The sequence below is a fragment of the Mobula hypostoma genome, chromosome 16, assembly GCF_963921235.1.
Source record: "Mobula hypostoma chromosome 16, sMobHyp1.1, whole genome shotgun sequence".
Lineage (NCBI taxonomy): Eukaryota > Metazoa > Chordata > Chondrichthyes > Myliobatiformes > Myliobatidae > Mobula > Mobula hypostoma.
Window position 1 is genome coordinate 68,297,599 of NC_086112.1, and position 25,590 is coordinate 68,323,188.

Genomic DNA, 25,590 nt, shown 5'->3' on the forward strand with positions numbered 1-25,590 from the left:
GGAGGGGGAGATCCAAAATGATAGGAGAAGACAGGAGGGGGAGGGCTGGAGCCAGCAACTTTGATGTTTGTTGCTTGAATTTCCAGCATCTGCAGAATTCCTGTTGTTTCCAGAGGGGTTCCCAGTGGACACACGGAAACAGCCCAGAGTAGTTCCCAGTGAACACATGGAAACAGTCCACACGGGTTCCCAGTGGACACACAGAAACAGCTCAGACGGGTTCCCAGTTGACATACTGAAACACCCCAGAGGGGCTCCCAGTGGACACAGGGAAACTGCCCAGATGGATTCCCAGTGAACACACCGAAACAGCCCAGAGGGGTTCCCAGTGGACACAGGGAAACAGCCCGGAGGGGTTCCCAGTGGACACACAGAAACAGCCCAGAGGGGTTCCCAGTGGACACATGGAAACAACCCAGAGGGGTTCCCAGTGGACATACTGAAACAGCCCAGAGGGGTTCCCAGTGGACACACTGAAACAGTCCAGATGGGTCCCCGGTTTACACACTGAAACAGCCCATAGGGGTTCCCAGTGAACACAGGGAAACAGCCCAGATGGGTTCCCAGTGAACACACCGAAACAGCCCAGAGGGGTTCCCAGTGGTCACACAGAAACAGCCCAGAGGCTTTCCCAGTGGACACACTGAAACAGCCCAGAGGGGTTCCCAGTGAACACACGGAACCAGCCCAGGCGGGTTCCCAGTTGACACACTGAACATTTCAAGCCTGTAATTAACAAACACAGTCGCCAGCATATAAGTAGATCAATTGAACTGCGGACATTGAGAGAGAACTCCTGATGTTAACATCTATGATTTTCCTTTGAAATGAATTCAGGTTGAGATCCAGTGGTTAAAACTGCATGCTCCATTTCTCCATTATTTCATAGTGATATGGGTTATTCTTACACTCATCCTGCTCTAACACAGTTGTAGAATGTGTAAGCAAAGCGGGCAGGTCTTAAGTGGCCAACACTGGGCTTATTTTTAGTACCACATTATATTTGTTTCTGGGAACTTGTCTGGGCTGTTTCTGGTGTGTATAGGAGGATCCAATCAAAAAGATACCAGTAAGAGAAAATAAATGTTAACGATGTTTATATAACGTGTCAACATGAGTGAGGTTCAAGCAAATAAAACAGTTAGTTCTTCAAATAGCTAATGTCAAGGCCCCAGAGGCTCTCCATTAATGTACTACACTTCTATTAAAATTTCACTGTCCATCTATCACAAAATCACAGGAAAATCCCACTGCTCCTTCTTCACAGAACCAAATGCAATTCCAAGGGATGTAATACTATGAAATGTACTTTGGTAAATACCCTGATGGAGTGTATTGGTCTGTCTTAGTTCAAGTATTAAGCTGTCCTTTCTCCCTAGCCCCTGACCACATGAAATATTGGGGCTTCAGTTCCGTATGCATTCAGTAAGCTTCGATCGAGTAGTACAAACAAACAGACCACAATTTCAAGCTAATTTCTAAATTGTGAAGTTAAAGGGGGTAGGGGTGGCATGGAATTGTGATCATAGAAGGTGGCTGGGGGGTGGACAGTCTGAGATGTACTTCTGTTTTTCCAGTGGAATAATTGAAATCCTGCTTTGCTGGGACCCTTCTGTTCCATTGCTCATGTACAGGGACAGGTGCCATTTCAAGCATTCTCCAAATGGCCCCAGCTTTCATATTCAAATGTGGATGATTTGAACACTCAACATAATTTCAAAAATAGTGATAGTTGAATCAGTAATTTGATGTGATGGGAGGGATATCAGCCTCATTTTGAGGAATTAATGAAAAGTGAGACCACTCAAAATCCAGCTGTTTATGTATGAAGGATTTGTCAGAAAGTTCCTGATAACCTGCTTGAATTTATCATCTAACTAAACCAATTTAGTGCTTTGTGACTTTTACAGTCTATCTTCTATGATCCTTTTCCTTGTGGCCTCCTCAAGACTGAATTGTTCATTATCTTCATCGGATGTCTCATGCCAGGGATAAGTGATTCAAAGCTTTCCAAACTGTCTCCAGTATTTCAATGACACCCCAAAGAGCAGAATAGTACCTTAGTCAGTGCAGAGTCCAACCAGAGTCCTGTGTAACTAATGTTAACTGCCCTTGACAGATACACATGCATATTTCAATATTATCTTTTCAGTGTCGATGTTGCAAACAAATCTCATTCAATTTCACCTTTAGAGATACAAAGCACCACATCCAAAGTATGAGTGGTATTTTTCTTATTGCTTGGAGCACTTCAGACTAGTCTGTCTAGTGGTCAGCTAAAGGTTCAAAGTCATTTTGTAGGTCACAAGCCAACTGTCAAGAGCTGTGATTTGATTTATCTTTTCTCAGAGTTCTGGATAAATTGAATAAGAAAGATCACCCCATGGCTACAGGTTAGTCAAGTATCCACTTTAGTTAATATTAAGGTCTTGTTTCTTTCCCCTCAAAATATACACTTAATAACATTTGTAAATATGTAATGAACTAAATTGGCATGTTGCTATTAAACAGTATATGAACAAATATTTCATTTGCAGGTTTACCATTTTACTAGCATGACATAATCTTTTCCTTTACATATACAGTATGTCTCGACTACACAGTCCAAAGAGTTATTACACACGTTCCAGATGCTCATTGACAAAACGTGGGATGTAGTTGTTGCACCAATCTTCAGAGTCACGCTTGGCATGCAGTCTTGCACTTCGAACGTGCATATCTGTAACAATCGATCATAGACATCTCCTTCCACTGCAAGATGAGGAGGTTTCACTCGTGATCACAGTTTCCATGTGTTGGATCAAATATAAGTACAGCTCACATCATATATACTGTAAATGGATCTATTAAAGAAGAAGCTGCCTGGTCTGTGCCTCCTTCTGTTTACACCAGTTACATGAAGCCCGGTGTAAACAGAATCTTCCAAAGTTATTTTGGACGAATAAGGAAGTAGACAAAACAGTAAGGCCAGCTCTTATTCTTATCACTATATACCTGAGTGGCTTTCTAGAAACTGGAGTCAAACCGAGTGAACCAGCTGAATTTTATGGCAGTCAAGTGTTTTGTTTTGTTTTTATTCTCTTTAATTGATCCTAATATTTATTTCTAGATTGTAGTAAAGCGACTTCAAATTTGAGAGCTTCCACAGTGGAGTTTCAATGTGGGGATATTCCCTGGATAATTATTTTAACTGTATTAAAGTGAATGATGAATAAATGATATCTAAAGTTAAAAAAAAGCTTTAACTTACGTTGGCTTCACAGAATAAAAATCTTTTTCCCCTCCAGCTACTGGTCTTGTATTAGGTGTCTGGTCTGTAAGGCTGAAAGTATAATTGAATTTGCTAATGTTGAACCCGCATCCAGCTTTCCTGCTGGCAGCTCATTCCACACTCACACCATCCTCGGAGTGAAGAAGCTCCCACTCATGTTCCCCTTAAACATTTCACCTTTCACCCTTAACTCATGACATCTAGTCCTAGTCTCAGCCAACCTCAGCGAAAAAGCCTCCTTGCATTTACCCCATCTATAGCCCTCATAAGTTTGTATCCCTCTATCAAATCTCCCCTCATTTTCCTGCACTATGTGGAATAAATTCCCAACCTATTCAACATTTCCCTGTAACTCAGGTCAAGTCCTGTCACCATCCTTGTAAATTTTCTTGGTTTTCTTTCAATTGTATTGATATCTTTCCTGCAGGTAGGTGACCAGAACTGCACACTAGACTCCAAATTAGGTCTCACCAAGGTCCCATACAACTTCAACATAACATCTCAACTCCTGTACTCAATTATTTGATTTAAAAAAGCCAATGTTCCAAAAGATTTCTTTATGACACTATCTACCAGTGCTGCCACTTTCAAGGAATTATGGATCTGTACTCCCAGAACCTTCTGCTCTATCGAACTCCTCAGTGCCCTACCACTCACCACGCAAGTCCTACCCTGGTTTGTCCTCCTAGAGTACAACACCTCACACCTGTCTGCATTAAATTCCACCTGCCACTTTTCAGATCGTTAGTCCAGATCCTGTTGCAGCTTTGATAGTCTTCCTTGTTGTCCGTAATACCCCCAGACTTGGTGCCATTTGTAAATTTGCTGATCCAGTTAACAACGTTATCATTTAGATCATTGATACAGATGACAAACAACAATGGACCCAGCACCGATCCCTGTGGCACATCACTAGTCACAAGCCTCCAGTCAGAGAGGCAACCACTACTACAACTCTTTGGCTTCTCCCATGACGTCAACGTCTAATCCAAATTACTACCTCATCTTGAATGCTGAGCGACTGAACCTTCCTGTCCAACCTCCAATGCAGGACCCTGTTAAGGTCTTGCTAAAGTCCATGTAGACAACATCCACTGCCTTGCTTTCATCAACTCTCCTGATAACTTCCTCAGAAAAATCTGTATATATGAGGGGGGGGGGCAGGGGAAGAGATGATATATTTATACTTGATATAAATATCCTTTATCTTCTCTCCAATGGTAGTCAGATGAAGATGGCATAATGCAAGTTGATAGTGATGGATGCCACCTTTCCAAGGTGCTGCTTCTTGACGACATCTTCGGTGTTGGTGGCGGGGGTGGGTTGTTCCCATAATTGAACTGACTGTGTTTACCACCCTCAGCAGTCTCTTGAGGTTCTATGCATTGGAGCCCCTACACCAGGCTGCAGTACAACCAGTCAGAATGCACCCCACTGTGCATCTACAGAAATTTGTCAGAATTTCTGATGACATACTGCGGTAAACCATGTATATATGTTGTAACTCGGTTACCTGTCTGGACACACACCTCTGCTGACTGCCCCTGTGGCTCCTCTGACTGCCCCTGTGGCTCCTCCCACAGAGTCCCGTATAAAGGTGTTCGCCTTGCCCCTCCCCCTCAGTCCGGGGGCAGACACTCACTGTGGAGGTCGTATTGTACAGCGAATAAAAGCCTTTCAGTATTTTACCAAACCTCAGTCTTTTGGAGTAATTGAAGGTGCTTCAATTTTATTCGCTGTACATTTTAAAACATGGAACAGGCCCTGAGACCAGACAAATTAGACCTCGATCCGAAAATGCCTGTCGCTGGAAACGCTTTCAAACTCTGGCTGGCCTGCTTCGAAGCGTATCTAGAGGAGATTAAAGCGACCGACCCCGTAGCGAAGCGCACAGTTCTACTCTCCAGGGTTAGTCCACGGGTTTATTCGCTGATCAGAGACCAGCCGAACTACGACGGCGCGATGAACGCACTCAAAAGACAATACCTGCGGCTGATAAACAGCTTCTATGCTCGGCATCGCTTAGCGACACGGCAACAACAGTCCGGGGAATCAAGTGCTGAGTTTGTCCGGGCCCTACAGACACTCGTGCAGGCCTGCAATTGCCAGGAGCTGACAGCGGCGCAGCATGCAGAACTCCTAGTGAGAGACGCCTTCGTTACGGGGACCAGGTCAGTGTATGTGCGCCAGCGGCTGCTGGAAAAAGCCAATCTTACCCTAAGTTCGGCGATCGAGCTGGCTAATACGTTGGAGGCCGTTCTGTATAACTCCGAGGCTCTCCAGGCACGCGATCCCCCGATGGCCACGTGGGCGCCGCAGACCCCACAACCCGCCGGCGAATCGACCTCGGCTGGAGCCAGTCGTGAGTCCGCGAAGTGCTACTTCTGCAGACTGGAGAAGCACCCCTGGAAACGCTGCGCGGCCCGACAAGCTACCTGTTCCAGCTGCGGAAAGAAGGGCCACTTCGCCAAGGTCTGTAAGTCAAAACCGCGAGCGGGATCGAGCAGCGCCGTGTGCAAGACGTCGGGGTGGCCATCTTCCCTGCACACTGCCACCACGTGCGAAACATGGGGGCCGCCATCTTCCCTGCCCCCATCTTCCCTGCACGCCGCCACCACGTGCGAGACATGGGGGCGGCCATCTTGGTCGGCACCACCTCCCACCACCTACGACCAACGGGTGCTCACGGGCCAACCCACCGCGCCGGACCAGGACAGCAACCCCACCCTGGCTTCCGTGACCCTCGACCAAAGCGCTCCCCACCAGCTCGCAAGGTCAATGATGGACATCCTGGTGGAGGGGCACAGGACAAGCTGCCTGTTTGACACGGGCAGCACGGAGAGTTTTATCCACCCGGCCACGGTGCAGCATTGTGGACTCATGATACGGCCGGTAAGTCAGAGGGTCACCATGGCCTCCGGGTCGCATACAACAGATATCCGGGGGGGTTGTGTAGCGACGCTAGTGGTGCAGGGCACAGAATATCGGGACTTTAAGTTACTGGTCTTGCCTCAACTGTGTGCCCCTGTGCTGTTGGGGTTGGACTTCCAGAGCCACCTGAAAAGCGTGACAATGAAGTATGATGGGCCCCTCCCGCCAGTTACTGTCATAAATCCCCTGTTTTGTAGAGATATGTCACGTACCCCGCTACTGACCACACACACACACCGACCCGCACATCCCACCCAACATCGTGCCAACTGCCGCACTACGGAACCACTTGCGGCCTCTCCACCCTCAGGATCCCTCCCCCACCGCTGTTCGCCAACCTGACCCCCGACTGTAAACCCGTGGCAACTAAAAGCAGGAGGTACAGCGCGGGGGTCAGAGCCTTCATTAAGTCGGAGGTGCAGCGGCTGCTCAGGGAGGGGGTCACTGAGGCAAGCACAAGTCCTTGGAGGGCGCAGGTGGTGGTTGTTCGGAACGGGGAGAAGAATAGGATGGTCGTGGACTATAGCCAGACCATCAATAGGTTCACGCAGCTCGACGCGTACCCTCTACCCCGCATCGCGGATATGGTCAATCAGATAGCACAGTACAAGGTGTACTCGACCATAGACCTAAAATACGCTTACCATCAGCTCCCTATCCGCTGGGAGGACCACCCTTACATTGCCTTCGAGGCGGACGGCAGGCTTTATCAATTCCTGCGCGTCCCCTTTGGTGTCACAAATGGTGTATCTGTCTTCCAGAGGGAAATGGACCGGATGGTGGACCAGTGCCAACTGAAGGCCACGTTCCCATATCTGGATAACATTACCCATCTGCGGTCATGACCAGCAGGATCACGACAACAACCTCCAAAAATTTCTCCAAGCGGCCAAATCTTTCAACCTCACCTATAACAAGGACAAGTGTGTATTTGGGACCACCCGACTTGCTATCCTTGGGTGTATCGTGGAGAATGGAGTCATTGGCCCTGACCCCGACCGTATGCGCCCCCTGTTGGAACTCCCTCTTCCCAATACCCTCAGAGCCCTCAAAAGGTGCCTGGGCTTCTTTTCATATTACGCCCAATGGGTCTCTAACTATGCAGACAAGGCCCACCCCCTGGTCAAGTCCACCACATCCCCCCTCTCTGCCGAGGCCCACACGGCCTTCAACCGCATAAAAGGGGACATTGCCAAAGCAGCAATGCATGCGGTGGATGAGGCCATTCCCTTCCAAGTAGAGAGTGACGCCTCCGACTCTGCGCTGGCTGCTACCCTCAACCAGGCAGGAAGACCAGTGGCGTTCTTCTCCCGTACCCTTCAAGGCCCTGAAATTCGGCACTCTGCGGTAGAGAAAGAGGCCCAGGCCATAGTGGAAGCTATAAGGCCCTGGAGGCACTATCTTGCTGGCAAAAGGTTCACCCTGCTAACTGACCAGCACTCAGTCGCGTTCATGTTTAATAATCAGCAGCGGAGCAAAATCAAAAATGATAAAATTCTGAGGTGGAGAATCGAAATCTCCACCTACAACTATGACATCATGTACAGGCCTGGGAAGCTCAACGAGCCCTCCGATGCCCTATCCCGGGGAACATGTGCCAGCGCGCAGATCGACCGGCTATACGCCCGACATGTAGACCTTTGCCACCCGGGAGTCACCCGGCTTTTCCACTTCGTGAAAGCCCGGAACCTGCCTTACTCCCTTGAGGAGATCAGGATGATGACCAGGGACTGCCAAGTCTGCGCAGAGTGCAAACCGCACCTCTACCGACCCGAAAAGGCACCACTCATCAAGGCCACCCGCCCCTATGAGCGACTGAGTGTTGACTTTAAGGGCCCCCTTCCCTCCACCGACCGCAATGTGTACTTTCTTAACGTAATTGACGAGTACTTGTGGTTCCCCTTCGCCATCCCCTGCCCCGACACATAGAAACATAGAAACATAGAAAATAGGTGCAGGAGTAGGCCATTCGGCCCTTCGAGCCTGCACCGCCATTTATTATGATCATGGCTGATCATCCAACTCAGAACCCTCCATACCCCCTGATCCCCGTAGCCACAAGGGCCATATCTAACTCCCTCTTAAATATAGCCAATGAGCTGGCCTCAACTGTTTCCTGTGGCAGAGAATTCCACAGATTCACCACTCTCTGTGTGAAGAAGTTTTTCCTAATCTCGGTCCTAAAAGGCTTCCCCTTTATCCTCAAACTGTGACACCATTACCACGTCAGTTATAAAAGCCCTGCGCAAGCTCTTCACTCTGTTCGGATACCCATGCTATATCCACAGTGACAGAGGGTCCTCGTTTATGAGTGACGAGCTGCACCAATACCTACTGGCTAGGGGAATTGCAACCAGTAGGACCACGAGCTATAATCCCCGGGGGAATGGACAGGTAGAGAAGGAGAATTGCACAGTGTGGAAAGCCACACTCTTAGCCCTCAGGTCAAAGGGACTGCCGGTCTCCCGCTGGCAGAAGGTCCTTCCCGAGGCACTCCACTCCATCCGCTCCCTGTTATGCACAGCCACCAATGCCACCCCTCATGAGCGGCTCTTTTCTTTTCCCAGAAGATCGACCACTGGAACCACCCTACCAACTTGGCTGACGTCCCCGGGGCCAGTGCTGCTTCGGAAACATGCGAGGAGCAATAAATACTCCCCGATAGTCGAGAGGGTTCACTTACTTCATGCGAACCCCCAGTATGCCTACGTGGTTTTACCTGATGGGCGGGAGGACACGGTCTCCATCCGCGACCTGGCGCCCGCAGGAGCACCGGGCCCCTACCCTGAACACTCCGCGGTGACTATTGACCCCGTACCCACCAATGTATGTATCTACAAGACACTGTGCACCCCAGATCCTATACAGACACCACACGACACTCCCATACCGGGCGCGATGCACACACACGAGGGATTGCCGACGCCTAACGTACTGGCACCTCAAGTCAGGCCGGAGCCAGCACAACTGCCATCGCCGGTGCTACGTAGATCACAGCGACGGACTCGAGCGCCTGATAGACTTAACCTGTAAATATACTTGCTGTAAATATTGTCAGTCACTTCACCCCACAGGACTCTTTTTAAAAAAAGGAGGGGTGAATGTGGTAAACCATATATATATATGTTGTAACTGGGTTACCTGTCGGGACACACACCTCTGCTGACTGCCCCTGTGGCTCCTCCCACAGAGTCCTGTATAAAGGTGTTCGCCTTGCCCCTCCCCCTCAGTCCGGGGGCAGACACTCACTGTGGAGGTCGTATTGTACAGCGAATAAAAGCCTTTCAGTATTTTACCAAACCTCAGTCTTTTGGAGTAATTGAAGGTGCTTCACATACCAAATCTCAAATACCTAATGAAATAGAATTGCTGGCAGGCCTTCTTTATGACTGCATCAATGTGTTGATCACAGGACAGATTCTCCGAGACGTTAATGTCCAGGAACCCATTTCACTGTTGACCGCACACTGAGCATTGAGGTGAGTTCTCCCAAATTCCCCTTTCAGTCCACAATCAGTACCTCACTTATGCTATTTATCCTAGACCTTACTCTGGTTTTGGGCTAGGTTGTTTAATAATGCATCTCTTGCTGGTTTGACGAGTGCATGGGAACTTTGTTCTACCATATTTCTTTCCCACATTTCACCCACAGTTTTACCCATAAATAGCTTTCTTCAGTCTATTGTGGTAAATTCCCATCATGGGTTTCCAAAGTTTAAAACTTTGACTTGTTAATCATAATCTATCGCATTATGATCTTGCACCTTGTTGCCTATTTGCACTGTACTTTCTCTGGAGCTTTATTGTGCATTGTTATTCTTTTACTATAAATCATCTGATCTGTATGCTAGACAGACTTTGAACTGTATCTCGCTACATGTGACAATAATAAACCAATTCCAATTCCAAGCACGCCATCACACCAGTTACATAAATATCTGTCAATATGGTCTAACTAGGGGTTCCAGTCCTGTAGGATTATTAGCTACTTGGGTCATGCTCATAGCAAAACCCAAGATTACACTGAATATTGATGTTAGGAACAAGACTCTTTAAACTCTATTTTAGGATGCCAAATGTGGCTCAATTGCATCACATTGACCTTAGTGTGCTGGAGGTTCAGTGGCTATTTGGTCAGGACATCTTTTAGACCTTAGACATTGGTTCATCCCCTATAATAAAGATCACGTGAAGAGTAAAAAAAAATCGACGTGCCAGGATCAAACAGCCTCAGCCAGATTCCCAGCAAAGTTCCAGATTTTCCCATGACATTTGCTTACCCAAACTCCCCCTGCTGCATTCATGTGGCACTTTCTAAATTCTCTGTTGCTATCATTCTTGGGCACATTTGACTGAGATTACTCTTCAGTGTAGTTTTTTGGATAGCTTCCTATTGGAGGCTCAGGATTGAGATTGTCCAGCCTTTGACAAAACCAGTGGAGGTCAGTCGCTTTGTTGAGTCATTGCAGTGTGATGAAACTTCTCACTAACTGAGAAAAGACTGCTCAGCATTTATGACAGACTGAGGCAGCAACTGGTTCAATTACTTTTTTTCAATTATTTGCATACTATAACTATCCCAGCTAAATTAATATAACTTGCTGCAACAAGGCTCTTGTTGCTTAAATCCTAATCTTCCTACATCCCAGCGACAACCTCTGTCTCATAAATCCTTTGTAGCATCCTTACTGTCTTCAATTTAATTTTCTTTTCTCAGCTGTGATTCATTTGCTGCCACCTTTGGTTCTATATCGCCAGACTGTGGGTTCGAATCTCCAGATGGAAGGCAATGTAGAATGTAGTGCATTGGAATATAACATTCAAGCGGGGCCTGATGCTATTAAATCCTTAAGACCTTTGACTCCAGTTTTAGTCTATGCCCCCAGACCACCTGCCACAAAAGCATAATAGTTGAAAGGTTCAAATCCCACCACTAAGCACATCTTTCCCTCCCCCACCTCTCTCTGCATTCCGCAGGGATCGCTCCCTACGCAACTCCCTTGTCCATTCGTCCCCCCCTTCCCTCCCCACTGATCTCCCTCCTGGCCCTTATCTGTGTAAGCAGAACAAGTGCTACACATGCCCTTACACTTCCTCCCTTACCACCATTCAGGGCCCCAAACAGTCCTTCCAGGTGAGGCAACACTTCACCTGTGAGTCGACTGGGGCGATATACTGCGTCCGGTGCTCCCGATGTGGCCTTCTATATATTGGTGAGACCCGACGCAGACTGGGAGACTGCTTTGCTGAATATCTACTCTCTGTCCGCCAGAGAAAGCAGGATCTCCCAGTGACCACACATTTTAATTCCACATCCCATTCCCATTCTGACATGTCTATCCACATTCTTTCTCTCACTCTCCTTTTTCTCCCTCTGTCCCTCTGAATATACCCCTTGCCCATCCTCTGGGTCCCCCCCCTTGTCTTTCTTCCTGGACCTCCTGTCCCATGATCCTCTCGTTTCCCTTTTGCCTATCACCTGTCCAGCTCTTGGCTCCATCCCTCCCCCTCCTGTCTTCTCCTATCATTTTGGATCTCCCCCTCCCCCTCCAACTTTCAAATCCCTTACTCACTCTTCCTTCAGTTAGTCCTGACGAAGGGTCTCGGCCTGAAACGTCGACTGTACCTCTTCCTAGAGATGCTGCCTGGCCTGCTGCGTTCACCAGCAACTTTGATGTGTGTTGCTTGAATTTCCAGCATCTGCAGAATTCCTGTTAAAAGGTTCAAATGTTCATTTTAATATCAAAGAGTGTATACAGTACACAACTTGAAATTCTTTCTCCTCACAGATGTCCACAAAACAAGAACCCCATAGAATGAATGATGGAAAGTATTGAGGGCCCGAAGCCCCCCCTTCACAAGCAACAGCAAAAGCAAAAGCATCAACCCCCCTTCCCCCCCTCTTGCGCCAGCAGAAACACCAAACCCTCCACCCCCACCATGAAAGCAACAGCAGAAGCCCACCTCCCCCAAAGAGACTCCGATCCAGAGTCCATCTAAAACTACAGTCCACAAACCAGCACTTCGGTATCTCCGACAGGCTCTCACTCTCCATCAAGGGAGGGAGAAGTCACTCCTGCAACAACGAGAGTGGAGACCATCAACTCACTATTCCGATGTGACAATCTTGCACACTGTTCATATGGATTAGTTATGCCTACTTTTGAAAATATATTTTCGACTTACATCCGACTGATTTGGTAAAATTATGACACATCTTTTAGTCTAATTGCTTGAATGATTGTGAAAATTTGCCTCACTTTGTGATTATGGATTCCAATGTAAATCTGGGTGTAGCGGTACCACAACATCAAAATGGGTAAACTCAATTGAAGCAATTTTGATGTGTGTTGCTTGAATTTCCAGCATTTGCAGAATTCCTCGTGTTTGCAGTTTTAAACTCAATTGAATTTTAGCTTGATTATATTTGGATTTGTATTTTGATCACATCACATGGTAAATTATGAATGTACGAGTGATGACAATATTGAGAAACAGGTGATGAAATGGAATGAACTTCTCAAATTTGATTGCCTTTAAGAATGTATAGTATCTCCGTCTTATGATAGCATGCAAACTGTGATCTTGAGCAACAGTTCTGAAGCAGGCTCAATCTCAGTAGACTGGTGTCAAATAGTCTGCATCATTGCCTCAACTCTTTTAACCTAATGTTGCACCTCACTTCCAAACAGTTTCTTACCTGAGTGAAACTAATCTAAATCTGTTTAACCCACACCACTGTATGCAGAGCCAAGGTTACTCCAACCTCAGTCATTAAGTTGCAATACAGGTCTGAACTCTGAGTCATTGCTGACTCATTCACTAGTACGAATTAAAGAATGACACCTCCACTCAACATCCAAAAACCTTTATGAGTCTGTCCCCATGACAACACTATTCCTGACAATAAGGATCATGAGACCTGGAACTGGGCATCAGTGATACACAAACTCTGTATGCTTCCAAGATATGGACTACTTATGAGAGGGAGCTCAAAGATAATGGAGAAAAACTGCCAATGTCTTCTTTACAAAATCCTCCAGATCTAATGGTGGGATTCAGCATCTTCTCCCAGGCCAAGGTGGTCAATGTTAAGATCATGATCACCAATTGTTGGTTTCAAAGAGAAAGCCAGGGACTTGTTTTCCTGACATCTTATTCCTAAGGTTTGTACTCTGAAGCTCTGAGACAGCTTTCAACGCTTCTTTAGAAACAGTAACATTGCTATAAGTTCATGTGAATCCACACCTGCAACTGATTGCAACGAAACAGAAACATTCTGGATGGTACTGAGTACTTCAAATCCATTCACTCAGAGCACACAGTAAATAGTTGAAGGAGTATGGCAATCTCCACACACTCATCCACCAGTCCTGTCAAACATCTCTTCTAGCATAATCTGCAAATCACACATTGACCTGAACAGAGTAGCTCATTCCAAGGGACTCCAAAGGTCAAAACAACATTGAAAAATAGGTCAGGAGATGAACAGACAAGTATAACCATTGGATTTCAATTGGAGTGCATTTTAATGAAATATCAGCATTAATCTGAATGGTAGATATTTCCTCTTTAGGATCAACAAGTTGAAAACAGTCAGCAGTATTAACATCAAGAGGTCAGTCTCAGTGTCAGCTGTTATCCGCTGGAGGTTATGATTGGAAACTCACGGGCTCAAAGGGCTGCTTCAGTACACCCACCAGGAACCTGTCTGCAACCCTTGGCCATGCTGCTGTTGAAGCCCCCATTGTCGATCTGATGAACCTGCTGCATGAAAATACCTTGGGATGTATACTATATTGGATTCAGATCCTCCTGTGTGAAAGGATTATTCGTTCTCCCAGAATCATCCTACCAGAAGTGTTCACTGTCCCAACGGCTACTCCTTTGCTAGAACTATGGAGTCTGATGTTAAACAGTACTTTTCACCAGCCTGAGATATCTCAAACTCATTTAGCACAACTGAGATGTTCTCCAATGATAGTTATTGTTATGATGTCAGAAACATGGTAGTTAATTTGTGCATGTTTATACAGAATGCAATATGCTACTGATGAGATAAGCTGTTTTAATTGTTGTTGTTTCATACGGAATGGCCCGGGGGGGCAGGCATGAGTCTGTTCTGTGCAGGAGCGGGGTTTGAATCAATCTTCATCTGGCATCTCGTCCACATCCATTCCAACACGGGGGGGACCTGAGTTGGCAACAGCTGATGGAGTCCTTGAAGCACGCGAGCCTCCTCACGACGTCAACGTGTTGATCCAGGTCATGGAAGACAGTCGTAGTAAGGCTGATTAAGGGATCAGTGTCAGACAGAGTAACATAATTCAATAACTCCAAGGAAAAATTCCAACAATGATTTAAGATACATCGCTGTTGCAATAAAATATTGCAATAAACTAAGCAATTCAAGAGGTTACAGCGATGTTCAATTGATTACCAAATGTTTTATCTGTTATCGGTGCAGACTCTTCAAACATTATGCAACCCAATGATTTTCCAATCAGCTACCCAGCATACATGGCCTTTGCACCAAATTTTAAGCCAAAATGTAGAATAATTAACCAGGTTGAATGTGAGGAAAATGAACCACCAGTGCTGCTTTTTTGGGGTGCTACAATTGGTTCAATACTGCAAAAGAACATACTGTGCTGAAAAAGCATGCATTCAATGAAAGTTCACCCGAAGCCTGCAGAGTGAGGGTAATTCACTTGAAATGCCAGTGATGTCATGCTGGAGCAGAATATCCTATTTATTTGACTTGACAACAGAAGTTATGATTTGGCCAGGAGAATTTTGGATCCTTTGGTTTATCTAGGGTAAAACATGGGAGTCCAGTCAGGTATTCATTGACATAGTAAATCAATTTTATTAGGGACCAAGGGTTCTCAGTGGCAGGAACAGAAACAGAACCCAGCTGAGTTTAAGTGATAGAAAGAGCCAACCCAGGAGATGCCACAGATATGTTGCCAAAATATCTCCTCAGGGTCAAATATGACAAGATGCTGGAGAGAGCAATGGAGTCTAAAGTTGAGGAGCACACACAAAATGCTGGTGGAACGCAGCAGGACAGACAGCATCCATAGGCAGAAGTGCAGTTGACGTTTCAGGCTGAGACCCTTTGTCAGGACTAGTTGAGTTGAGGAATCGGGTTTCTGATGGGCATTGAAGGAAAGCAATTTTTTCTTTCCAATATTTACTTGGAAGAAATGTGTGCTTAGTTTTCCAGAAGCAATGTAGGGGTGGCAAAGAGTTTGGAAGATGTAACGAGGAAGGAGAGCTAATTGTGGTCACCTTGGGGGCAAAATCTGATGTTGTTGAAGAAATGTATTGGAACAAAAAGAGGCTGACATCAGAGATAATAGTGTAATAATAGAGAAAAGCCATTGGAAGAATTTTGTATTCATGTAATTGTAAGGATGGAGGTTAGGAATGGTTAACTCTTCTGGCTGCTCAGTTCTGCAGGAACATTAGACGAGAATGATGTTGCATCAGATGCTGCAGATAGGTCAGGAAGGATGAAGAGAATCACATGGAATATCATTTATTGAAAAAACAGTCCGTTCTATTTGGGGTGGAAACCTGATCAAAGGAATTTAATTGTGGATTTCTCAGAACGTGGCAGATTAGTAAGAACTTTCAAGGACTGAGAGAAGAAAAGGTGATGGCGAGAAAGCTGATGAATTGCAAGAGTGGTAGGATCTGGTCACAAACAAGAGAAAATCTGCAGCTGCTGGAACACACAAAACGTGCTGGAGGAACTCAATGCTGAAGGATCCAGTGTTGCTTGTTGAGGAGGGAGATATAATGGCAGATTTGAAGTTCACATCTCAGTATGAGGGAAGAGAGAAGCATGAACACTATCATATTATGTAAAGGCCAAGTAGAAGGTTTAGTGTCAGCAGTTTAGCAGGAATAGGTCCTCACGGGCAAGGTTGGCTTACTGAGGATATAAATGGAGACAATTTCCAATAAGAAAAAAAGTGTTAAGGTTTATATTTGCATTCCAAATGAACCTGTAGGAGTTTTCGTTTCTGAAAACAGAAGCCAGTAGGGTTTTATGTTGTCCATGTGGTGGAGGGACAAACATTAATGAAAACATTCAAAATGTTGCCCTGAGCATCTCCTGCATTAATAATCTGGGACTGAGATGATTAGTTTCCTACAACTGTAACTGCCTTCCTTTGTGTTATGTTTGAATCCAGAATTTCATGCCTCACAGTGACTTCAGTTTTACCAAGATACTGTGGTGTCACATTTCATCAATGCTATCTTGATGTTACTCATATGTCACTCTTATCTGTCTATTCAACAGCTTTGCCTAAGGTATAAAGGCTTACACCTACTAGGGCTATAAAGAGACGTTCAGTAAGGTTATTGTTGAGTAAATCGAGCTCAATAGGATAGCCAAACAACATCTTCCAATTTTGCTGATGATTGAGAGTACAATGACATGACTATAATTGGCTTTAATGGAGTTGCTATGCAATTGGTAGATAGTGGATAAGCAATTGTTGTGTCAGTCATAGAGTTAGAGAGTAATACATCCCTGTAACTCAGGCTCTCTAGTCCTGGCCAATCCTAGTAAATATTTTTTGCACTCTCCAGTTCAACCACATTTTTTCTATAACGGGGTGACCAACTTTATACACAGTGTAATGGCTTCTTCACCCCTTCTTTTCCAATCCTGATGAAGGGTCTCAGCCCAAAACATTAACTGCTTATTCATTTCCATAGCCTGACCTACTGAGTTCTTCCAGCATTTTGTCTGGTATTCCTGCTCTTTGCGTGTGCATGGACTGTCATACTCCAAGTGTGGCCTCACCAAGACATGCAGTTGAACTGGAGAATGTAAAAAATATTTACAAGGATTTGCCAGGACTAGAGGGCCTAAGTAACAGGGATGAATTACCCTCTAACTCTATGACTGACACAACAGTGGGTGGAAAAATAGATTCTGCTCCAACTCAGAGTACACTAACTACAGCCTTATGTCCCAGCTTCTGTGCTCTGTGCTGTGACTATGAAAGCCAGCATGCTAAACACCTTTTCACCAACCTAACCGTGACAGAACTTTCAGCAAACGAATCCCCTGTACTCCTAGCTCACTCTGTTCCATTACAATTCCTAGTGCCCTGCCACTCATAGTATAGGTTCTAGGCTGGTCTGACTTTCTGCCAGTTTGATGTCACCAAAGTTCTTTATTTAAAAAAAGAATTGAATTACTCTTCATTCTGCTTTCACAGTAACAAACGGAGCAAACACATGGTCCTGCTGTGTCTCTTTGTGAGACATGGAGTCACTGAGTGCAAACATGTCACTTTATAGGCACTGTACACGGACATGTCCTTATTATTTACCTCTCTCAAATGATGTGCAGACACAGGCATTGATTCACACAGATCAATAACAGGCTATGGCTAATAACCTGGCAGTCATGATTTCTTCATTCTCTGGCTGGGTCCTGCTCCAGCTGTAAGCGAGCCACAACAGCAAAACAAAGATTGGCAACTGGGTGAGAACAGCTATCTGCTGATTCTCGTTGCGTGCCCATGCACACACAGACAGCAGTAAAAAACCACTATGCCATGCAAAAAGAGGTAGAACAGACATTTGGCAAGCTAAAACAATGAGAAGAGCTCATAGAGAGGCATCAAGAGTTATGGTGGAGTGTAATATACGTCATCATGAGAACTCTGTCTTTGCAATGCAACTAAAGAGCCAAAGTAGGAGAATACAGAGAAATATCGAGGAGGGAGGCAACCACAAGAGCTTGTTGTTCATGAAAAAAAGTAATGAAATGAGATATTGGTAACTACATCCCCAAATTGTCATGAACCTTCTTACACTTTCTCTCACCAGCCATTGCCTACTTTAGAGAAAAGTTGCCACAAAATAAACATTCCAAAAGCTAGAAACAAAATCATGTCATAATTGCGAGTAAAAACAGGTCACCATTGTGTTTAGTGCCGGTCTTCTCTGTAGTTTCACCTGACCAGGTGCATCAGTGTAGTGTGGCCCCAGAAAGTTTAGGTGGCTGGTTTTCAGCGGAGGAGATGACAGGCAACCTTGGAAGATGACCTCAGGTAGTTCTGAGCCTAATCAGAGAATACACCACCTTGGTGGATATCGTCTCAGTGGACCAGCAACATCAGCGGCAGGAGAACAATGCCATTTTACTGAGAAAGGACCCTTCTCTCCATCCCACCCCCAGAAATCCCAATGAACTACAGTAAGAAAGATTGCTGACTATAATCCAAGGAGGAGCTGATTACAGCATAGTGAGGTTCCACTGCTGGCTGCAATGGAAACAGCAACAAACATCACATTAGGGTTGAGTCCATAAGACAACAACCTTCGTGCTGAAAAAGACAAAGAAATTTGGTACTAGACTCCACCATAGTCCTAGATAATGAATGTAGAATTTCTGACAAACTTTTTAAATGATCTGGTATTTCATTGTCCATACCCTCAGACGTTTTCTACAGCTACACTCCAAATGTGACTTTCCTGAAGGAGCTACATGCAACTTCACTGTGGTTGGGTTGGGTTCTAGCCATTCGTATCAGGCATTTCCCTTTATGAAGACGCCACTTCAATGGTATTCTTCACCTAGGGAGACTACGCGAGTATCAGTATCTCAGCAAAGGTAGCAAATGTGAAATCAAACTCATTATCACCTTACTGTTTCCTCACTGCCCACTCAGGTTGCACGTATGGTATAACAGGGAAAAAGGCTCTTTGGCCCAATAAATCAATGCTAACCTTTCCGCCCAATCCCATTTGCCTGCATTATGACCACACCTTTCTAAGCCTTGGCTTTTTAAGTGTCTGTCAAGTTGCCTATCCCCATAACTAAGACCTTGGATCTATGCAACAGGCTCATCAATCTCTTCTAAACTGTCTCCAAATCAATCACATTCTTCCTGTCATGCACACAATCCTCCAAATGTGGCGTAATCCATTTATTAGCTCTCCGGTGAAATTATATTGCATTTGTAAGTAGGATGCCGTGCACAATTCTGATTTGATGGAGACAGACATGAGAAGGCACAGAGGAACATCTGGAGAAATTTCTGAAATGCCCGGTTCGCCGTCGCTGCTACTGTGCGATCCAGAATCTCCGGAGGGAAGGCCCCAAAATCCCCGGCTTTGCCTGCTGCAGGCGACCGAGGCTGGGGTCGAAGCATTCGGCAGAGATGGTGCTTGGGGGTGTCAAAGGGCTGGTTGGAGCTCGAAGTTTTCGGATGACTCAGAGTCGGACTGTGGCCGGGCATGGCAGGGAGAGTATTCTTCCTTCTCCCATCTGCGTGAGATGTGGGACTTTCGAGAGACTTTGAACTTTTTTACTGTGCCAGTGGCCTGTTCTTCATCAGGTTATGGTATTGTTGCACTGTTGTAGCTATATGTTATAATTATGGGGTTTTTGTTAGTTTTTCGGTCTTGGTCTGTCCTGTCCTGTCCTGTGTTTCTGTGATATCACACCGAAGTAATGCATGCATTACTAAATGACAATAAAAGAGGACTACGTGTCCTCATAATCTAATCTAATCTAATTTATATATTTAGAGATACAACATGGTTGTAGGCATTTGGCAGTAGGCATGGCAATGAGCCTGTGCTGCCCACTTGCACCCATGTGAGTAATTGGCCTACTAATCAGTACGTCCTGGAATGTGGGTGGAAATTGCAACACCTGGATGAAACCCACACAGTTGCAGGGAGAATGTACAAATCCTTTTAGACAGAGGCAGGAACTGAACCCTAATCTTACAGCAGGCTTTGCTCTAACCGCCACGCTACCGTGCCACCCTTTGGAAAAACAAGTTTTTGTAAAGTTGCAACAAAATGTCCCAACTCTCATGGACACAGAGGAGAATACAGACTCTGGGACCTGGGGCCAAAAAAAACCAGAAGGTGCAGGGCGGTGAAGTGAGTTATTCCCCCATTTTATTCTGGCTTCTCCCCCCTTCTTTTTTCCAGTCCTAATGAAGGGTCTCGGCCTGAAACGTCAACTATTTATTCCTCTCTGTAGATGCTGCTTGACCTGCGAAGTTCTTTCAGCACTTTGTGCGTGGTATTCTGGATTTCCAGCACCTGTTTTTAATTCAATGTTTATGCTATTGGGCTGTAGACAATACAGATGGAATATGAGCTACAGTCCTTCCAACTTGTGTCCGTCCTCACCTTGACAGTGGAGGAGATTAAGGACAGACAGGTAGGTCAGTGTTGAAGGAGAATTAAAATGGCTTGCAACTAGTAGTTTCAGATGGGTCATTTCAGACACAGTGCAGGTGCTATCAACTTTTCTATTTTATAAGTCTGAATGTATAAAGGAAAGTATGCAGTATGCCTTCTTTACTACCCTATCAATCTGCAGTGCCACTTGCAGGAATCAATGGACTTAGATCTCTGGATTTCACTCTTCATAAACATTCCTACTGCTAACTGCTTGGATCCTACCTTATCTGACTACCTAAAATGCGTCACCTCACACATATCAGGATTAAATTCCATCTGCCAATGTTCTACTCAACTTGTGAGACTGATTTATATGTAGCAGGAGCGCTTTCCAAGACAATGTGACTAGGGATCTATACTAGGTGGCTAAATGGATTTCTCTGGCTGATCCAAATAATAGAAAAGGTGAGAAAGTGAAGAGGATGATCAGCCCCTCTGCACAGTAGGAAAAAGCTAAGAGGTCTTTTCCGATGAAGGGTCTTGGCCCGAAGTGTCAGATGCTTATTCCCCTCCATAGATCCTGCCTGACCTCCAGCATGTTGTGTGTGATGCCCTTTTTTGAGAAACGTTTCACCATTTGTACTGCATTGAGTCCATCTTGACCAGAGGTATAACCCTGTAAGAAACAACATGGCACAATCCCATCCAGTACTCAACCCATTTCATAACTTTTGCTTTCAGTTTTTGCTACTTTGCTTGTCAGGCTTCTTTGGCAAAGACTTGAAAAACTCACAGATAGCAGAGTAATTTCCTGCAGCAGAGAGACCATCTCCATTAACCCAGCAGGTGTCAAGGACCTTTCTCCTAATGGGCATTTAGCTTCTGCAGGCTTCAGCTGAGTCCTACATTGATCTGCAAAAGAGAGTGAAGGATCGTCAGGGCAGCATGGCCCTTTTTGGATAACATGGCTGTCATGGTTGAACAGTTGGAAGTGTTTTCTGGTTAAGATGGTAGGATGACACATTTAAATGTTAGGTGTGTATTCTGACAGAGATTGAGTTAGGTGACTGCTGGGGTATAGTGTAACATCTCAATTCCCTTCCTTTCTGGCCTTTACTTGCCACACACAACATGCAGAAGGTCAAACCATAGCTAAGGTAATCAATGTAGTGAAATATTAACATCTCAAAAGTAACCTGATCTGGGATCAGGTACAAGGACAAATTGACTTTTGTCTATCTTGCTTGAATCACTCAGTTAAACAGGCTATTGCAATGGGGAATTATGAACCTTATCTCTTACTGTTTTATCAGAGATTAGGCATTGTCTGAAATTTTATATGTGATGCACTTCTTCCACAGGTAGAAAGGCACCTGAGGAGTTGCCAGGAAATATTTTCAAATCCCATGTAGATGGGATTGTTGTGAATGTTCTAATGGCAGGATTAGTTGTCACTACTTCACAAGCACACTGTACATTTGTGTGGACTGGGGTTACTAGTGTTCAGCCTCCCTGAACGCTAGTTGTCTGCCACTAAGGCTCAGCAGATTATTCTTTTCTGCTTAACTGTTTCTTAACCAGATTTCAGTGTGTGGTCAACTTGTTGAAGTTCTATAATGTTTCAGCAATGGAGCTAATCTCAGTAGCCTCTTTATTTGGTGCATCTGTACACCAGTTCATTAAAGCAAATATCTAATCAAAGTTCAAAGTAAATTTTATTATCAAAGTACATATACAACCCTGAGATTCATTTTCCTGCGGGCATACTCAGCAAACCTATAGAATAGTAACCATAACAGGATTAATGAAAGATCTACCAGAGTGCAGAAGACAACAAACTGTGCAAATATAAATAAATAGCAGTAAATAATAAGAACGTGAGGTAATGTAATAAAGAGTCCTTAAAATGAGATCATTAGTTGTAGGAACATTTCAATGATGGACCAAGTGTGTGTCGTTATCCCTTGCTATTCAAAATGCTGATGGTTGATGGTAGTAACTGTTCCTGAACCTGGTGGTGCGAATCCTGAGGCTCTTGTACCTGCTACCTGATGGCAGCAGCGAGAAGAGAGCATAACCTGAGAGGTAGGAATCTCTGATGATGGATGTTCCTTTCCTACGACAGTGTTTCATGTGGTTTGGATGGCTTTACCCATGATGTACTGGGCCAAATCTGTTACCTTTTGTAGGATTTTCCATTCAAAGGAATTGGTGTTTCCATAGCAAGCTGTGATGTAGCTGTCAATATAGTCTCCACCACACATCTATAGAAGTTTGTCAAAGTTTTTGATGTCATGCTGAATCTCCGCAGACTCCAAAGGAAGTAGAGACACTGCCATGCTTTCTTTGCAATTGCACTTACGTGCTGGGCCCAGGACAGGTCCTCTGAAATAGTAACATCTAGGAATTTGAAGTTGCTGACCCTCTCCAGCTCTGATCCTCCAATGAGGACTGTCACGTGAATCTCTGGTTTCCCTCTCCTGATGTCTACAATCAGTTCCTTGGTCTTGAGTGAGAAGTTGTTGTTATCACATCACTAAGCCAAATTTTCAATCTCCCTCCTGTACAAAGATTTGTCACCACATTTGATTCAGCCCACAACAGTGGTGTCATCAGCAAATCTGAATTTGGCATTGGATCTATGCTTATCCACACAGTCATAGGTGTAAAGCAAGTAGAGCAGGGACTATGCACACAGCACTGGTGAACTGTGTTGATGGAGATCACGGAGGAGATTTTATTGCTAATCTGAACTGGCTGGGGTCTACAAGTAAGGACATCCAGGTCCAGTTGGTCAAGGAGATATTTAAGCCAAGGTCTTGGAGCTTATTGATCAGCTTCGAGGAGATGCTGAGTTGCAGTCGATAAAGAGCATCTCGATGTATCCATCTTTGCTGCCCAGATGTTCCAGGATTGAGTGGAGAGCCAGTGAGATGATATCTGCTGTAGACCTGTTGCTCCAGTAGGCAAATTGAAAGGATTCAAGTTGCCTCTCAGGCAGGAGCTGACATGTTTCATCACCAACCTCTCAAAGCACTTCTTCACAGTGGGTGTAAGGGCAACTGGATGATAGTCACTGAGGCAGGTCGTGACGCTCTTCTTGGGCACCAGTATAATTGAAGCCTGCTTGAAGCTCAGACTGCCAAAGTGAGAGGCAAAATATCTCAATGAGCACACCAGCCTGTTGATCAGCACAGGTCTGTGTGGCCGGTTACCCCATCCAGTCCAGATGCCTTCCGTGGATTCACTCTCCTGAAGGCTTCAAAGGCTGTGATCATAGGAACATCGGGGATGTCAGAATTCACCATTTTATCTCCATGTCTGATGGTCAAAGCAAGCATAGAAGGCATTGAGCTCATCTGGAAGCGAAGCCCTGCTATCTCCCATCAACAGGAATTCTGCAGATGCTGGAAATTCAAGCAACACACATCAAAGTCGCTGGTGAACGCAGCAGGCCAGGCAGCATCTCTAGGAAGAGGTACAGTTGACGTTTCAGGCCGAGACTAACTTAGTCCTGATGAAAGGTCTCGGCCTGAAACGTCGACTGTACCTCTTCCTAGAGATGCTGCCTGGCTTGCTGCGTTCACCAGCGACTTTGGTGTGTGTTGCTATCTCCCATCATGCTTGATTTAACCAAATAAATCAGCCAATCATATGGCAGCAACTCAGTGCTTGTAGATATAGCCAAGAGGTTCAGTTATTGTTCAGACCAGACATCAGCATAGGGAAGAAATGTGATCAAAGTGACTTTGACAATGGAATGATCGGTGCCAGATGGGGTGGTTTGAGCGTCTCATAAAACTGCTGACCTCCTGGGATTTTCATGCATAACAGCCTGTAGAGTTTACAGAGAATGGTATGAGAAACAAAAAACATCCAGCGAGCAGTAGTTCCGATGCAAAAATGCCTTGCTAATGAGAGAGGTCAGAGAAGAATGGCCGTATTGGTTTAAGCTGACAGGAAGGCGACAGTAATGCAAATAACCATGTTACAACATTGGTTTGCACAACACATCGAACATTGAAGTGGATGGGCTACAGCAGCAAAAGATCACAAACATACATTGTGTATGGCAGTACATGTGCCAAAACCATTTCAAAGTACCTATCAGATAATCAGTGTTACAGGAACTACTTTAAACATTCAGCTGGGAAGTTAGAAAGTTAAGAATTTGGTGTGGGAACACAAGCTTTGAATCTGCTCAAGTCCAATGTAATAGTGGCAAGAGGAGGACCAGGCAGCCCATCTCACTCACAGGAGGCAAGTCTGGTTTCTTCACCCTCTGTGGGCATTGAGATCTGAGCCCGTATTCCAGGCAGATCCATCAGTCCTGCAAGAAAGCCAAATAATCAGATTTTCTTTTGTTTTAGGTGACATTTTAAAGATCTCCTGCCTAAGTAAAAGAAGAATATGGAGTATATTTACATAGAGCGCTGCCACAAGAAAGCAGCATCTCACCATCCACACCCTTCTCTCTTCTCACTACTATTATCAAACGGGATGTACAGAAGCCTTCGGTCCCACACCACCAACTCCCTACAAACGTCAGGCGTCTGAACTGACATTGATGATTTCACTCATCACAACTCTGAACTGATTCTATGAACTACAGCCTCACCCTCAAGGGCTCTCTATCAAATGTTCTCGGTATTATTTCTCTATTATTTACACAATTTGTATTCTCTTGTGCATTGGCTGCTTGTCAATCTTTGTTTAGGTGTAGCTTTTCATAAATTTGCTTGTAGTTCTTTATTTTTCCTGTAATTGCCTGCAAGAAAATTAATCTCAAGGTAGTATATGGTAACATATACAGTGGCATGCAAAAGTTCGGGTACCCCTGGTCATAATTTCTGTTACTGTGAATAGCTAAGCGAGTAAAAGATGAACTGATTTCCAAAAGGCATAAAATTAAAGATGACACATTTGTTTAATATTTTAAGAAAACTTTTTTATTTCCATCTTTTACAGTTTCAAAATAAACTGTAAAAGTTTAACTGTAAAAATTTATTGTAAAAGTTTATTGTAAATGTAAAAGTTTATTTTGAAACTTGGAAAAAAGGAAAAGGGTCCAAAGCAAAAATTTGGGCACCCTGCATGGTCGGTACTTAGTAACACCCCCTTTGGCAAGGATCACAGCTTGTAAACGCTTTTTGTAGTCAGCTAAGAGTCTTTCAATTCTTGTTTGGGAATTTTCGCCCATTCTTCCT

At 44.9% G+C, this 25,590-nt stretch overlaps 1 long non-coding RNA gene across 2 annotated transcripts in view; it reads right to left on the reverse strand.

Annotated features, from left to right (window-relative positions):
- Positions 1 to 2,520: 2,520 nt before the first annotated feature.
- The window catches only part of LOC134357606 (uncharacterized), a 59,137-nt gene continuing 36,067 nt past the window's right edge, over positions 2,521 to 25,590 (reverse strand). Inside the window, exons 1-3 of one of the 2 annotated variants that reach the window (XR_010020679.1) lie at positions 21,177 to 21,248; positions 11,776 to 11,913; positions 2,521 to 2,751 (exon numbers count right to left, since the gene is read on the reverse strand). This is a non-coding gene — a long non-coding RNA (uncharacterized LOC134357606). Of the gene's footprint in view, positions 2,752 to 11,775; positions 11,914 to 21,176; positions 21,249 to 25,590 lie in introns of those variants that run through there. The other variant, XR_010020678.1, reaches the window with a different exon arrangement.